General features: G+C 45.2%; 1 protein-coding gene across 2 annotated transcripts in view; it reads left to right on the forward strand.

Annotated features, from left to right (window-relative positions):
- The first annotated feature begins 1672 nt into the window (after window positions 1-1672).
- The window catches only part of PCGF5 (polycomb group ring finger 5), a 114559-nt gene continuing 100545 nt past the window's right edge, over window positions 1673-15686 (forward strand). The window contains exon 1 of one of the 2 annotated variants that reach the window (XM_070470637.1): window positions 1673-1780. The gene's annotated coding sequence lies outside the window, so the exon portion shown is untranslated. The remainder of the gene's footprint in view (window positions 1781-15686) is intronic. The other variant, XM_070470638.1, reaches the window with a different exon arrangement.

The following is a 15686-nucleotide window of genomic DNA, read 5'->3' on the forward strand; positions in this document are numbered from 1 at the left end:
GTACCTGGCAAAGACTTTACTTTCACTTGCATTGGCCCTTGGAGCTCAAAGACAACTTTCTCAGGGAAAACAGCACATCTAGTGAGAGAAAGAAATCCAGCCATTCCAAGAGTTAGCAAGAGTCAGGGGCCACTTCTCCAGTGTTTGATTGGAGGACAAATCCACAGTGGCTGTCAGAGTTGGAATTATCTGTAAAATGACTGGGTTTGTGGCCATTCACATCTATTCCTCCATGATTTACTATACTCACTGTGATCACCTTGAGCCTCAGCTTAAGGAACACCTTAGTTTTATTCCTCCAAGGGTTACTATGTGCCCTTTCAGGTACAGAGGGCACCTAGCCAGGTGTGGTGAGGTGGAGACACAGAGACAAACTGGGAGGACATTCTGGGTTTTTGGAAGTGTTTGCTCTGTGCAAGATAAGATTTGTGGATGGTCTATCAAGAGCCCCTTCTGACAGAGACTTTTGAGTTTTTGTTGTCCCGCAGAGTTGCAGATGCTTAATTTTTTTTCTCCAGGCATCATCTCTCCCATCCCCCAGAGTCCTGCTATTAAAAACCAGGTTCCTGTTCTTCAGAATCCACAGCCTAGTGGGGCGCACAGACTGGGCACATGACTGACCCTCAAGTCAGGCTGATGGCAGCCACACAGGAGGATTCTGCACAGCGGTCAGGAGGCTGCAGAGAGGTCAGAAGGTCAGGAGGGACAGACGGTGGACAAGCTGAGAGGATGCTAGCTGGACAGGTCGAGGAGGCTATGGCTTTTCTAGCAGAACATAGAGCAGGAGCAAAATCAATTGTGAAAGGACAGGGGCATCTGAGGGTTTGTAACAAGGGTTTGTAACAAGGGTTTGGAGGGTGAGGGTTGGGCACTGGAAAAGAGGCTGAAAGGCAGAGGCCCAGGTGTAGAGGACTCGGAGACTAAGGAAACGGGACTTGAGGCTCCAAGAGCCATCTGAGGATCTTGAGCGTCTTTTGGCAAGGTCACTTCTGGGATGGCTACTTGAATGCTGCCTGGAGGACAGATTCACAACAGAGAAGCTGAAGACAGGCGAAGGAACCGCGATCTCCCAGGGACAGACCAGACAGGAAGTCTCAGCTTGACCATCGCCAAAGGGGCATATCAACCTTTGAGCTGCTCTTCTCCCCATCAAGGGCAAGCGTCCTCCGACTTCCATCTGTGTATGAGGGTGGGGGTGGGGGGGGGGGGAGTGGTAGTGCCCCTTCTACGCTTCTATGGCTGGATGATACGATGACTCCAGCCTCAGAAGTTTCGAATTTCTCCTTGCCAAGGTCGGGCCCCTACAGGTGGGCGCCTGCGAGCCCCGGCCCCACGTGTGGGCCTCATGCCCGGCCGCCGCCGCGGCTCGTCCCCTCCAGGCCCGGACGCCGCCGCGGGCCGTGCCGGGCCGGGCGCTCCGGGAGCTGCGCGGCGGCTGCTCGAGGAGGCCTGGCGGGCGGCGGCGAGAGGCTGTGCCCCAGTTTGTGTCCAATCAGGGAGTGCGGGCTGTGCCCCGAGCCGGGCAGCAATGCGTAAACAAACCCACGGCAACTCCTCCGCCCCCTCGGCGCGCTCGCCCCGCGCCCGCCGTCGCCGCCGCCGCCGGCTCCGCTCTCCTTGCGCCCGCCCGCCCGGCCGCCCCCCCGCCGCCCCGCCCGCACCCTGCGGCCCCGCCCCGCCCCCGCCAGCGCGGGCGCCCTCATCTACCTCCCCACGCGCGCGCGCTCGCGCACCACGCGCCCCGCGCGGCCCGCCCGGCTCGTGGCCTCCCGAGAGCAAGGTAAGGGCGATGCGCCGGGACCCGGGCGGCTCCCCCGCCCGGCGCGGCCCGGGGAAGTTTCTGGCGTCGCTGTATTCCGCCGGGCTGGGGGGAGGCCCCCGAGCGGCTGGGGGTCGGGACGGGCGGGAGGGGGCCGCCGGGCGCCCGGGGGTCATAAGTTGCCCAACCTGCCATCGGGGCGGGCCGGCGGGCTGCGCGGCGGGGCGGGCGTCGCGCGGAAAGGGGCTGGAGGCGCGGCGGGGCCGGGCGCAGCGCGGGCGAGGGGAGGGCCCCGAGGAACTTTCTCCTCCCCGGAGGGGCTCCCGCCAGCCCGGGCCGCGGCCCCGCTGCCCCAGCGGCCGGCTCCCCGGCTGGAGGGAGCCCGTGAAACGTGTTTGAAGAAGCTGACGCAGTTTGTGACGCTCGCGGCTTCCTGACGGGGACCGGCAGCGGCAGCGCCTTCTCCGAGGAGGGACGAGCCGAGGCGGCGCTCTGGCCCTTCCCCCGGAGCCGCGCGCTCTGGCGCCTAGTTCGGGGGCCGGGGGCTCGGGGCGCGAGCATCCAGTGGCAGCCGGGAACCGGGCCCCGGCAGCGCGCGTCGCTTCCGTTTTGATTAGCTCGGGTTATTATATAAGATGTCACGGAGAGGAAAGGGGCGAGCGGGCGGCGCGTCGGCGAGGGCGCGTCGGCCTTCCGCGAGTGGCGGGGAGGGGCGGGAGGCCGGGCCGGCGGGGACCCACCTGTGCGCCCGCCGCGCCCCCTGCGGGTGCTGCCCGCGCGCCAGCGGGGTCGGGGACTGGAAGGGGGTTGGCGGCCGGGTGGACGGACGTGCTCCGCGCTCCCCTCCCGACCCCGGGAACACTCGGGCAGCGGCCGAAACGTGCAGTTTCCTTCTCGCCGCCTGGCCTGGGTCGACACGTTTCTGGCTCCGGGCGTTTGTACTTTGAAACATTTGTTTAATATTAAGGAAGCTGCGTGTGCGGCCGTCCCCGTACGCCCGAAATGTGTGGCCGTGGGCCACCTCCGGGGCGGTGAATGAATCATCGCCCGGCGGACCGGGCGCCGATGATTCATGCGCGGTACACCCCGCGCGTACTCGCCGTGTGCCTCTGCCCCGGGGACCGCGGCCCTTCCGCGGCGGTGACGCCTGGAGGGCCGGGGTGGGGAGAGAGCGCAAAAGGATGGGGTTTGTTTTTTCCCCTCTCCTCCCGCAGTTTGGGGAAACTTTAGTGGGGGGGGGGGGGGGAGGAGTGTCAGTTTGCCCAGATTTCCCGAGGCTTGATTCCCGTTCTTAGAAGAGTTGCGAGATTCCACCTGGCTGAGTTGATGAGTCGGTGGAGAGCACTGGTTCGCTGCAGGTGTGGGTCCGCTCTCATTAGAATCTGCATGGTGTCAAGTGACGTTTTGGACGCACTAGAAGGCATCCCTCTACTAATTGCCTCTACTTAAGTACCGCCAGTGTAATTAGCAGAAAGTTTAAAAGTTAGTGGATCTTAAAAATAAGTAGTTCCTAAATAGAGGGGTTCTACTTAAAGGCTTAGGTTTAGGGCCTTTTTTAAGCCAAATCCTACAAGGAACCTAGTTTACCATTAATTCAAAACTTTTGACCACTGTGACCACCCTTAAAGACTAACTTGATTCATTCCTACCACACCCTACGCTTTTAAGATTGAGTAAAGTTTTCTCATCATTTAGAACTCAACTCAAATGGCATTTACTCAGCAAGGCCCTCTTGATTACTTAAGTGGCCTCTCACCCCTCACCCCAGGGACCACCCCAGGCCTATTTTATTTTCTTCATAGAACTTAATCACTATCTGAAAAGATTTTCTTTGGGTGTTCTTTAAGTCCTGTCCCTTTTCACTAGAACGTAAGCTCTACTATGGCAGGAGTTTTCGCCTGGTTTGTTACTGATGTAACTCTAGTACCTGGAACAGTGCCTGGCATAGTAGGCACTCAGGATTTGTTGACTAGTGAATGAATAAATTCCTTTTCCCTGATTTCTTGGTGAGTCTGTCTTTGACTGTTGAACTTAACTGTAACCTTTTTGTGGGCAAGGCACTAAGATGGGACAGTTCTAACTTTTTTCTTCCAATTTTCTTTTGGTTGATTCATTTCCTCCTCTGTGGTGTTAAACTACAGCACAAGGTGGATTTGAGCTGTATATCCTAAGATGCCGAGTATGAAGAAAGATAAGGCATGTGGAGCCTTGTCAAGAGAAAATGTAACTGTAGAGGTTAATGGATGATTAAAAATAATACCTGTGCTAGTTGAGAAGTAGAGGATATTGAAAGGAAATTGGCAAAACCAGTTCCCACAGTACTATGTTTCCAGTGGTATTTGAAATACTGATATTTCTATTTCCTCCCTCCCCACTGCCTGCGCACCAACCTCAAATTTAGCATAGTTTGGGATGGTCTTTAGTAGGCAGCATTTAATATGGTGTATTAATTTAACTAAATGAATACAAGATTTCTGTCTCTGGCAGGGGCCTCAGCTCTGTTATTGTTAGTGTCCATAGCTTAACTCCATAGGAGAGTAGATAGAAGGAGTTATTTTAAAGTATATTTTTAATTTGAATACTTTAAACAGATTGTAAAGAATTAAAACTATAATATGTCAGTGATACAATGGAAGGAGGATTCAAATGTCGTGCTTCATACTACCTCCCCTCAGGAAAAACTTCAGCAAACTTTTTGATTATAAATGATAAACTTTGGAGGCATAGCTTTACATTGTAGGAATCTTCTCAGAACCCAGTTCTTCCTAATTCACTGCCAGAGAAGAGTGGGCTTCCAGCAGTTCCCTTTCTGTAGTAGTGTAATCTCAAGAGTGAGCTCAGACATAATAGAATTTTAAAGCTAAAAGGGACCTTAAAGTTGGTTGGCATAATTCATTCCTCTTTATCAGTTCCTTTACTGAGTAAACTAAGGCAGAGTGGGATGATTTGCCTGGGGAGCGGGACTGGGATTAGACTCGAGTGTCTTGACTTATTGTTTGGAAGTCCTTGAATCAGCCATAGCTCCCATAGTTGGGGATGAGTGGTTGTGGTTAGTGGATTCTCTGCCTCTTACTGGTGAACTCTCAGAGTGAAATGATGTCGTATTCAACTTTGTACCCTCCCCTGTGCCTTGGACATCCAAGGGATCAACACATACTTGTTGAATGTGGTTAGACAAGTGTATTTTAAGTTAAAAATTTTGTTTAAGAATTGAGAAAGCAGGAAAACATGTATCTTTTCCAGATTAAAAATGTTTTTGACAAGAAAGTCAGGATGTTGGCAGTAATTAACCTTAAAACTTTTATGGTAATGAAGCTGTTGCTTAATTTTCATTCCTCCAAAATTTCAAGTAAGATGGCTTACAACTTGTAAGTGTATGCACTTGCTTAGTTGGCATAATTATTCACTGAAGAAACAGTAGAAAGCTATTTCAGGACACCTGGTAAAGGTTTTGCCTTTGCCACAGCGAGGGAGGTTCAAGAGGGAGGGGGCATATGTATGCCTCATATGTCCATGCTGATGTACGAAAGAAACTAACACAGTATTTTAAAACAGTTATCCTTCAATTAAAAACAAGTGGAAAAGCCTAGACTTCTCAGCCAGAGTTGAGGCCGAAGCTCAGCTATGTCTTTAACAAGCAGGGCTGTCTGTAGCAAGTTACTCAACCTTTTTGAATGTTCTCATTTCTGAGTGGGGGTAATACCGCCTACCTTGAAGGACTGTTGTAAGACTGGGATAATGTGTGTAAATTACCTTGTGTATACTAGGCCCTTAATAAATGGAAAGTTGTATTTTGACTTCTGATTTATATGACCAAGAGAACAACTCAGTTTCTTAAAGCTTCAGTTTTCTCAACTGCAGAACTGGTGATTGGCCTGGGAGGAGGGGAATTAAATGATCCCTAATGTCTTTACCTGTATAGTTTAAGGAACTGATAAAAAACACACAGTTCCTGGGTATGTTCTAGTGTTTCCTAGTTTATAGTCTATGGGAACTTGAACAGAATTTGTATCCTCCTCTTGTGTCAAAATTGTATAAATCTTAATTATTTTGAATTGGTTCATAGTGCTTTTCAGATCTACTGTATCCTACTGCTTTTTTGCATATTCATTCTATTTTTGAGAGTTTGATAATGAAACCCCAATTACAAATCTTAGTTTATCTACTTAAAAAATGTAATATATAGTGGAAATATCCGTAACTTCATTATGTGTTTTCTAAGTCTCTTGTAAATGTGTTATCTTACTGTCATAATTTAAAAAATAAAGAGAGGAAAAAAAGAATGTACAGTCGTCCTACCGTTTTAGTTGAAATTATTCATATATCATTGATCTAATAAGAGCAACTGCAAAAATGGTTAATTTCTAGGCCTTCCTAAGAATTTGGTGTAATTAGCTTTGATGACCTTAGCTATGTTTTCATTATTTTATGTGCTATATGCTAGATACAAAGTTAACTTTCAGCCTCTAATACATCTTACTATGTATAAGGCAGTATAAGGATGTATATGAGTTAATCAGACATAGGCACCCTTCCTTTGAGAGGCTTAGGAAGCATGTAGGGAGCTTAAGACAGATGCAAGCTAAGTCGCTTCATTTGTGTCTGGCTCTTTGTGACCCTATGGACTGTCAACCTCCAGACTCCCCTGTCCATGAGATTCTCTAGGCAGAAATACTGAGGTGGATTACCATGCCCTCCTCCAGTGGGTCTTCCCAACCCATGATTGAACCTGAGTCTCTTACATCTCCTGCATTGGCAGACGGGTTCTTTACCACTAGTGCACCTGAGAAGCCCATAAGATAGGTAACCACAGACTTTATTACATGGAGAAACTGTTACAGAGGCATAAAGTAAATGCTGTGTGATTTTAGAGAAGGAACACACTGTTTCTAGCTGGGGAAAAATGGGGAAATTTTAATTAAGGAGTCTTGAGCAAGGCTTTAAAGAATTGGTAGAGTTTCAACTGGCAGAGATGTAGGGCTCAACCTATACTAAGACTTGAAGGAAAAGATAGATGAGCATACCCAACACTGGAGAGGAATGTGGTCAAGCTGGTGGGTGAGGGGCCTTGAGGCAGGAGAGAGGGACAGCAGGCTGCATGGCAGAGGTAGGACCGTGTTGTGAGCATCTTGAACACTGGGCTAAGGAGTCTGGTCAGTAGGCTGTAGATAACTATCAACAGTAGTTTGAGTGGGGGAATGATGTGATGAAAGCTGTGCTCTATGAAACCAATTTGTATTGGAGGCATCCTGGTTAGTCCCAGTTTGAAAGCTATTAAAATAGCTCCCAGAAGAAAAGCACTGAGAACCTAAGTTAGAATAGGGGCAGTTGGGTGGGTGAGACACTGTAGAAATAGTAAATGCATTGGGATCTGTTGTCTGATTGGATGAAGGAGTTGAGGGAGGAGTCAGACTGAAGCTAAATGACTTTGGATAGTGATGGCGGAAAATGAAATCATCAAGAAGGCCACTAGTGAAGCACCTGTGAGTGCATGCAGTCAGTGAAGATGTGTCTAATTAATGGAAGCTTGGATTTGGGTATGTTGATTTCCATCTGCCTATGGAACTGTCCAAATGGATGGCAGCCGTTAAAAACAGAGATGGAATTGCGAGCATCCTTATGACAGGGGATACCGAAGCTGTGAGAATGTTTCCAAGTGTGAGTGAGAAGGGGAAAAGGCCAGGATGGAGCTCAGAAAAACCATGTTTGTGGGCTTAGAGGGAGATGAAAGAGGCTAACAGGGCGCCAAGAGGAAAAGCTGGAAGAGAAGAAGGAAAAGCTAGGGTAAAGAAAGCTGAGGAAGGAGAATTTGGAGGGGCCAGTAGGGTAGAGACACTGAGACTGATTACTTGGGGAAGGTCGTTAGGATTGTCAGTGGCCTTCGAGGGTCAGGGTCCTTTGGGCAGTGGAGACGGAAGTCAGCCAGGGACCTGAGAGGTGACTGAGTGGAAAGGATGCAGAGTGAGTGTAAACGGGGATTGGACTGTGAACGTGAGAGGACGATGACTTGAGGTGATGAGGGGGCCAGTGGACACTCTCAAAACTGTCAGAAAAGCCCAAGAGCGCTATGCACTGAGTGGCTGTCAGTAGAGAGGAAGAGACTGAAGCTCAGGACAGGGAGCAGGAAGGCGGTTAGTGCCCCTGGAGCAGGAGGGAAAGGAGCTGGAGAAGGTGACCACGTATCGGATTACCCAAGCCAGCCTCAGTTCCCATCTGTCACCCCAGTTCAGTTGTAGGATAGTGTTTGGACAAATATTACAGTTAGTTGGACAAGTAATGCCTATTTTTATTCTAAAACAAAGCCCCCTTTTGAATAATAAATCATTTGATCATGACAAAGGTGGTTATTCATGGAAGAACATGTGACGTGGAAGGGGAAAGATTAAAGGAAGGCAAGAAGAAACTGAGATTGAAAGAAGAGAGTTGGAAGCTTGGAGTGTGATTGCATCTGAAATGGGTTGGTTCCTCTTTTTTTAAAAAAAAAAAGAAAAGAACACAAAGAAGGCCAGTTTCTTGGCTGAAGTATATTGAGAGTGAGAGGTAAAGCTGGGAGGTGGGGTGGGGGGAACATTTGGAATGGATCTAAGTATGACAAGAGCCCATGGTGGTGAGGAGGACCTGACAAGTTGCTAAGAAGCCTTCACCTTAGCCTTGTGATATGACGCGTCTTCCCTGTATTTATGATTTTTCTCCAGCAATACTCAGAAAATTGGAAGTGGAGATGGTGTGAGTATCATTGAAACTGCCAGCTCCATATGGGTCCTGGGATGAGGAGGAAGGCGAGTGAAACTAGTGTTGATGGACTGGGAGAAAGAGCTGGAGATCTGAGAGCAGAATGTGTAGTGGCTGGCTCAGCAAGAGCGAAGGAAAGGGAGGATTGGCGTGTAGGGGGAGGGTGTCCGGCGCTGGGTGGTGAAGGGCCTGCAGGACTTTTGCAGTAGCTCATCGTGATGGAGAGATCAGTAATGAGCAATAATGTGAATTCAGAGTGTGGCTCAACCCGAGGATGGTGAAGTGACACAACCATGACGTAGAATTTCACTGATCTTCAGGAACTATGAGGACAGGGTGTCAAATGACACATACACTACACACACATGCTTTTAAAATTCTGGAGTACATTTATTAAAGCCTTTCTGAGCTTTTGGTTCATAAAGTTGGAAGCATCTTAAAAGAGGGAAGTTATTTTATTCCTTCATTTAAAAGATGAGGAAGCTAAAATCTTTTAAAGGCTTTCTAGGAAAACTAAGACCCACCCCAGATCACAGGTGTGTGTGTGGCAGAGTTTCTCTGGAAAGAATCAGAATCCCTGAATTTCAGATTAGTGTTGCCCTCCAGTGTAGAAGGAGCAATAAAGTATCCACTGAACAAAGTCTTAGGATGCTTCCTCACCATACAGCTTGCTTACTGCTTCTAGAGCACCTGTGTTTGTGAGCCCAGAAACCTACTGAGGAGTCATGTCCACAGTCTCTGACTTCTAACTGAAAGGCAGGCGATGGCATCTCTGAGGAGGACCCATGGAAAGCACCCCTTCTTTCCTACCAATTAAAAAATGGATGAGAAGCAGCTGATCATCAAAAAATTTACTTCATTGTTGATGAAGACTAGGCTGGAAGACACAACTCAGTGGGAAGCCCAAAATGGTCTTCTAAACTGTGTATACCCTAGGCTAGACTTTGGAACAGCCTACTGGATGGAAAGTTTGAGGCTGCGGAGCAGAAACACCCGTTTCTGCCTTTGACTGTTTAGGCAGAGACGAGGCCAAATCTCTCATGCCCGATCTCTCTGATAGGAAAACTCCATCCATTTGCAGACTGAGAAACAGAGCCACAGTGTCACAAACCAACCGAATAAGTGGCTCCACCTCCGTGGAGAAAGCATGGTGCAGGGGAAGAAGATGGCTGTGGATGGGGGCTATCCCCGTCCCGGCCCCTTTGGAAACCCTGTGAGTATCAGACAGGCATTTGTTCCCCTTGAAACCCCAGGTTATAGAACACTCAGAACTCTTGTGTTTATGTTGGAGTTAAACTAGCTTCTGAGGCAGCAGGTGCATTTTTACGTTAACCAGGAGTGAGTGAAATGACTCAGAAGGTGTGAGCATAGTCCTTAGTTAGTTGATTTCATAGCCATGCCGAGTTGTTCTCTCCTTGTTCTCTCAGGAATCTCCAGAAACTCACTGGTGCCATCCCAGAGACCTCCTTTGATAACCTGTTTTTGAATTCAGAGTGGAAAGTTCTTTGTCCTCATAAAATGTTGAAGGAGCCTTTGATCAGACATACGGCACTTGGAGTTTGTCCTGATTCTGTCACTGTTAGTGACCTTGCTCATTAACTATTATGTGCCTCAGCTTCCTCATCTGCAGCATGGGAGAACACAATGCCTGTCCTGTCTCCCAAGTATTTGATGTGAAAGTGCTTTGCAAATAAATAGTGTCATACAAATGTGGAATGACACATACAAATGTCTTACAAATGTAAGATATCAATATTACCGTGTGGGATAAAAGGTACATTCCAAAGTTTAAGAATTTTTTAAAAGTAAAGTGTTTCCAATAAAGCAACTGAAATGACTATTGAATTTTGGTGGGACCCTGGTTTAGGCACTGAAGGTGAATCATGGTGACTTTTCTACCTTTAGCCACGTCAGTGTGTATAACAGTTCTGGCCAAGTGTGATTAAAGCACTGCATTTATGACAAATGAAAAATTTGCCTTTTTATCTATTTCTCTTTTAACTGCTAAAAAGGTTTCTTTTTCTTTTTTTTAATGCAAAAGATAACATATATATAACTTTTGAAATGTAAATGTCTAGTTCAGTGAATTATTTAAAAAGTGAACATCCATGGAACTACCTGCCAGCTCAAGAAATAGGACAGTTTCATTCCCCACCCACCCCTGCACAAGAGTCTTTTTTCTTTGTTAGGTGCTTGGTTTTCTTTTCAAGGAAGTTACGAGTAGTAGCAGGAGGCAGTCATAAACATTGACAGGTCCAAAATATGTGCTTCTTTGAGTGGAATTAGATCAAAAGTGTAATATTAGTGTTTTACTTGGTAGTTATTTCTTATAACTATGAATTTAGTGTTTTGGATAAGTCCTGAGTTTTCAGCCTTAAAGATCATAATCTTCAGGTTTAGAACCATCAGATTTTTGTCCTTTGAATGGAACACAGAAAGTTGTAACCCTTTGGGTGTGAGAAAACTTAACTTGCCCAATTATCTGTTAAATATTCTGGTCATTCCTCCTTTGCCTGTTTTTAGAAATGAAATAACTAAGACTCCAGTATTGATGATGACTTGTACAGTAGTCAAAGGTCTTCTTGGAAATACTTGAACATTATTAAGGCAAATGCCTTTCAGTTCAGGCACCATAGGCTTGATCTGAAGTGGCAAGAATCAGTGAAAACAGCTTTATTGCATGAAAACAAACTGTATTTTCTTTCATTATAATCTAGTGTTCTAAATACTGCCATCTTTTAAGGCTTAATTAATGAGTCAATAAATCAGAAGTTTTTTTGGTATCCAGAAACGGATTATCTGTTTTGTTTTTTATGTTTTTATGATTAAGACAGAAAATGATGGTAAACATGACAATAATTGAGAAAGCATCTTAGCTAATCAGAAGAGTCTATAAAAACAGAAAAGCCATGGGTGGTTCAAAAGTTGATAAAGAAAGGCTCGTCTTTGGGGGGCAGTTTCTGGTTGTAGGATTGAGTTATTGGGATTCAGCAGTTTGGCGGATTGAACATACATTAATCTGCCCCTCTTGAGGCACGGTTGCAGTGATGGTAAACTGGAGATGGGAGACACCCGCACACTTTTGGAGGATGAAAATCAGACAGACCTGCAGCAACTGAGTGTAGTGGAGAAAGGTGCTACTAAGTGCCCTTAAAAGAGGTTGGGAATAGAAACTAGGGAGAAATGGCCAATTTATCCCCCAGAATTCCAGAAGTGCTTTGGAATTAGAGGCTCTGAAGCAGGGCATGGAACTGGAAATAAGGGCTTGATTGAAAATCTAAAAGGAACAAGAGTCACAGTTCGCTTCTCCCACCCCATATAGCAAGAGGAAATCCTGAATATTTTGTCTTTGGAGAAATCAAGGTAAATTAGCACCTCTGGATTTAAGGATAAGAGGGAGAAAAAAAGACGGTAAGGGTGAAATGCTCAACTGAAAACAGAGTAATTTAATGACATTGTGCATACCAAATGGTGAGACCTGGTGTTCTTTTTAAGTCATTCCCAATCCTACGGTAGCCAGGTAATCACCAACTTGGGCAGGATATTGAAGGACTCTTCTCTGGGCGAAATGAATGACCCCCCCCCCCAAAATAAAAGACCTACCATATACTGATAGTTTCTCCCACAGTGAGAAAACTTACTACCCAGTCTTCCTATGGTGAACCCACTACTAGTCAACCACCCTACTCCTTCTGTTCTACGAACATGGAACTTGCACCTAGACACTCAGTTGTGTCTGGCTTTTTGCAACCACATGGACCGTAGCCCCCCGCCTCCTCTGTCAATGGAATTTTCCAAGAATACTGGATTGGGTTGCCATTTAAAGTCAGTGAATATGAGACGTTTGAAGAAACCATTCAGCAATGAAAAGGCAGGAACCAGAACAAATGAGGAAAAAAAATCATGGAGGCAACAGAAATGCAAAAATAAGAAAATGGAAATAATTAAAACCAACCCACCCGTAACTAATGAAATAGGAACAGGGCTATAAGGTAATAATTAGACAATATGAGATAGGTCTTAATTAAAAATAAGATGGCAAAAATAATTTGAAGGACCAGAAGAAAAAGTAGAAATAAAAGCAGAGATAGAAAAAGGAGGAAAAAATAGTTAGTCAGTTAATCACATGTTATATTAATGAGTTCCAGAGACTACAAAAATAAAAAATAAAATGAAAATTAATTAAAATAAGCAAAAATTTTTTTAAAAAGATTACAGGGAAAAGTAAAGGAGAAGAAATTAGCAAAGACATATTAAAGCTATTTTTCCCAGAACTGGAAGACATACATTTGTAGATTGAAAGAGTTCACAAGATAGCCAGGTGAATGAATGAAAAAAGATCCCTGCAGTGTGTATAAGACATTGAACATTGAATGACATAACATTGAAAATTTTTAGAATACTAATGAAAATGGGAATAAACTAAACCCTGTCTGGGGTGGGGGGAACAGATCCACATACAAAAAATTTGGGAATTGGAGTGGCAGTTAAGAAACAATGGATTCATTCTTTCAGAATTCTGATTTCCTCAATCTAGAATTTCAAATATCAAGTGGGAGATATAGTATGGACATTTTGTGCATGTGCAGTCTCTCAAAAGTTTATTTTCTATGCATCTTTTTATAGGAAGTTATGGATCGATATAAAAATGTGGGTATCAATGAAGAAATAATACACAATCTTCTGGAAACAGAGTCAGACACGGGAGACTTCTAGGATGATAGTGAAATTTCAAGGCGGCAGTAGTTCATCAGGCCTGGAGAGGAGCCCATGCAGCTTAGAACAGGAGGAAGATCTACCAGCAGGCAGTGTCCAAATGAAAACAAAAACAAAACCAACAGTTGCTCTGCTACATCCGACCAAGCGTGGGATATTCCTCAGTGGAACTTTCCACTTCCTATGGAGTATTTGGCATAAATTATTGATTCATAAGACCTATTAAGTAGGGAAAGTAAAGGGCAATTATAAACTCCAGAAAAATCAAATGGTCTTACAAGAAAAAGCACATAGAGTGAGATTTATATTTACTTCGGGTGACAGTTCATGGATGAGCATTTCACACGGGTTGATGTCTCTGCTCCATGCAGCTCTTTAGGAACCCAGGTTCCTTCCACCTGTGACTCTGCCATCCTCTAAGCCTTAGAATCTAAGGCCTTGTCCTCACCCGTGTGAGTGGTTAGCGCCTGATTGCAGCCTGTGTGCACTGCAGCTCACAGGAATGGGAAAGAGCAATGACGGGCGAAGTTTAAAGTTCAAGTCTGCAAGTGGCAGAGATCACTTTCCCTCATATTCCCGTGGCAAAAATTTAATCACACGGCCACACCTAGGGAAAATATTCAAAATATTTCATAACTGGTAGCCCATCAGAACATAGGTTCTAATATGGAGTGAGAACTGCTCTAAAACCTCCCTCCTGTATCAGACGTTAGCATTTTGTTTGCTGGATAATGGGGACAGGAGAAGGTCCCTGGAAGGGCCTAAGAGAAACTCAGGTAGCAGTTATTTTACCAGCTAGTGTGGAAGTATTTTAATAGTGACTGGTGCAATATACTGAGACCCATACCTTATTAACCCTGACCATACATACTACCAGAGAGGTTGGGGAAAAATATTGATGTCACTTTATCATAGGAGTCTGGGAGAGGATAAGCTAGTGTCTAATAATACATTGGTAATTTTATTAATTACTAAATGAAAGTCAAAAGTAAATCAAGAGATATCAGCATAAGCATACTGTTTAGGAATATAAAATTAAACATCAAAAGAGAAATAGTTAAATATTTTTAGAGTAGGTTGCCTTTGGCAAGTTAGTTTGGGGGTGAGTGGAGATGTGAGAGAGGTTACTGCAGTCTCTTCATTTTAAGCCTGGTAGTAATTTGCATGAGTTATATTGACAAAAATAAAACTAGTGAGAAAAAACAGTAATCCAGTGCTAATAAGTACATTAGAGAATGATTTACATGGAATCCAGAGCTTTTAAAAATATACATTGAAAGTTAAGAAACATTGTTAAAAAGTTAGACTCCTTCCTCAGGACTGACTCCAGTCCTCTGGAATCACGGTGTCTCACAATCATTTGAGGGAGCTTTAAAAAAGTTCAGATGACTCCCGCCTTCCTGAGATTCTGGCTTCCTTGGCTCTGGGTGGGCCCCAGGGGATCCGTAACTTTTCAAAGAACCCCAGATGCGTCTGATGTATAGGGAGGGCTGACTCCCAGCCAAGTAGTTTAAACACCCTTGCTTCTCCTGCGTAAATGTTTCTTCTTTTCTTCCTATCCTCTCTCACTGCTTCTGCTTCAGTCTGATCTTCTGTGTCTCTCAATTCTGAACTAATGTGGTCTGTTTGGGGTCAAAAGAGTAGAACAGAAAGAAGAGACAAAGAGAGGTCGTTTGGATGGCTGAATAGTGAGAATGGTTGTACAGGAAGCCAGTATTCTGTCCTTTTGTTTTGCAGAAACTAATTAAATTGATGGTCTTATCTTGCATTTCTGGTGGAGTAATTTTAGAGCTCAAATAAATTTGAACTTAATGACATTTTGTTATTTCTTTACATTTGGTATTGCCTCCGGTGGCTAAATTCACTGCATCCTCAGGTTGCCTTCAGGTTCTTTTATCTCCTATAGGTTTGGCCCCTGATGGTCCCAGCTGTGGTTGACCAGATGTTCGCCACTGGCACCTGGGATCCCCAACAGTTTCTATAACTCTCTAGTTTTCTGTGAGGAAATTCTTAGAAGGAGACTAGCAAGCAAGAGATGAAGGAATTTCAGAATGATGTAATTTCCCAAAGTTAGAGGTCTTGTTGAACTAGATTTTGATCACAAGAGATTTTGTATTCCTTAAAGGAGAAATGTTTGTTGTGTGGATGAGAAAGTTTAGACCTCAGGGAAGAACTTCTTTTTAATCTAACTTTAGATTTTTTATTATTATTAATAATTACAGGCATAGTTACTTTCCTTTGTACCTTTCCCCAGCCCCATTCCCTGCCTCTGTAGATTAAGCTGCTCTTGTGAATCAGATGTCAGAGATATGCTTGTGACCATTTCACATCAGGCCAGTGCCCCACACCATGCAGGGGAAGACTTGCCTCTCACAGCATGTCCAGGTTATAAGGAGCTGTCCCGGCTGATTTCTGAGCAAGTACTTTACATTTAATACATTTGTACGCTGGGGTCAGAGTGTGACCTTTAAGGTGAGGG

The sequence above is a fragment of the Odocoileus virginianus genome, chromosome 7, assembly GCF_023699985.2.
Source record: "Odocoileus virginianus isolate 20LAN1187 ecotype Illinois chromosome 7, Ovbor_1.2, whole genome shotgun sequence".
Taxonomy (NCBI): domain Eukaryota; kingdom Metazoa; phylum Chordata; class Mammalia; order Artiodactyla; family Cervidae; genus Odocoileus; species Odocoileus virginianus.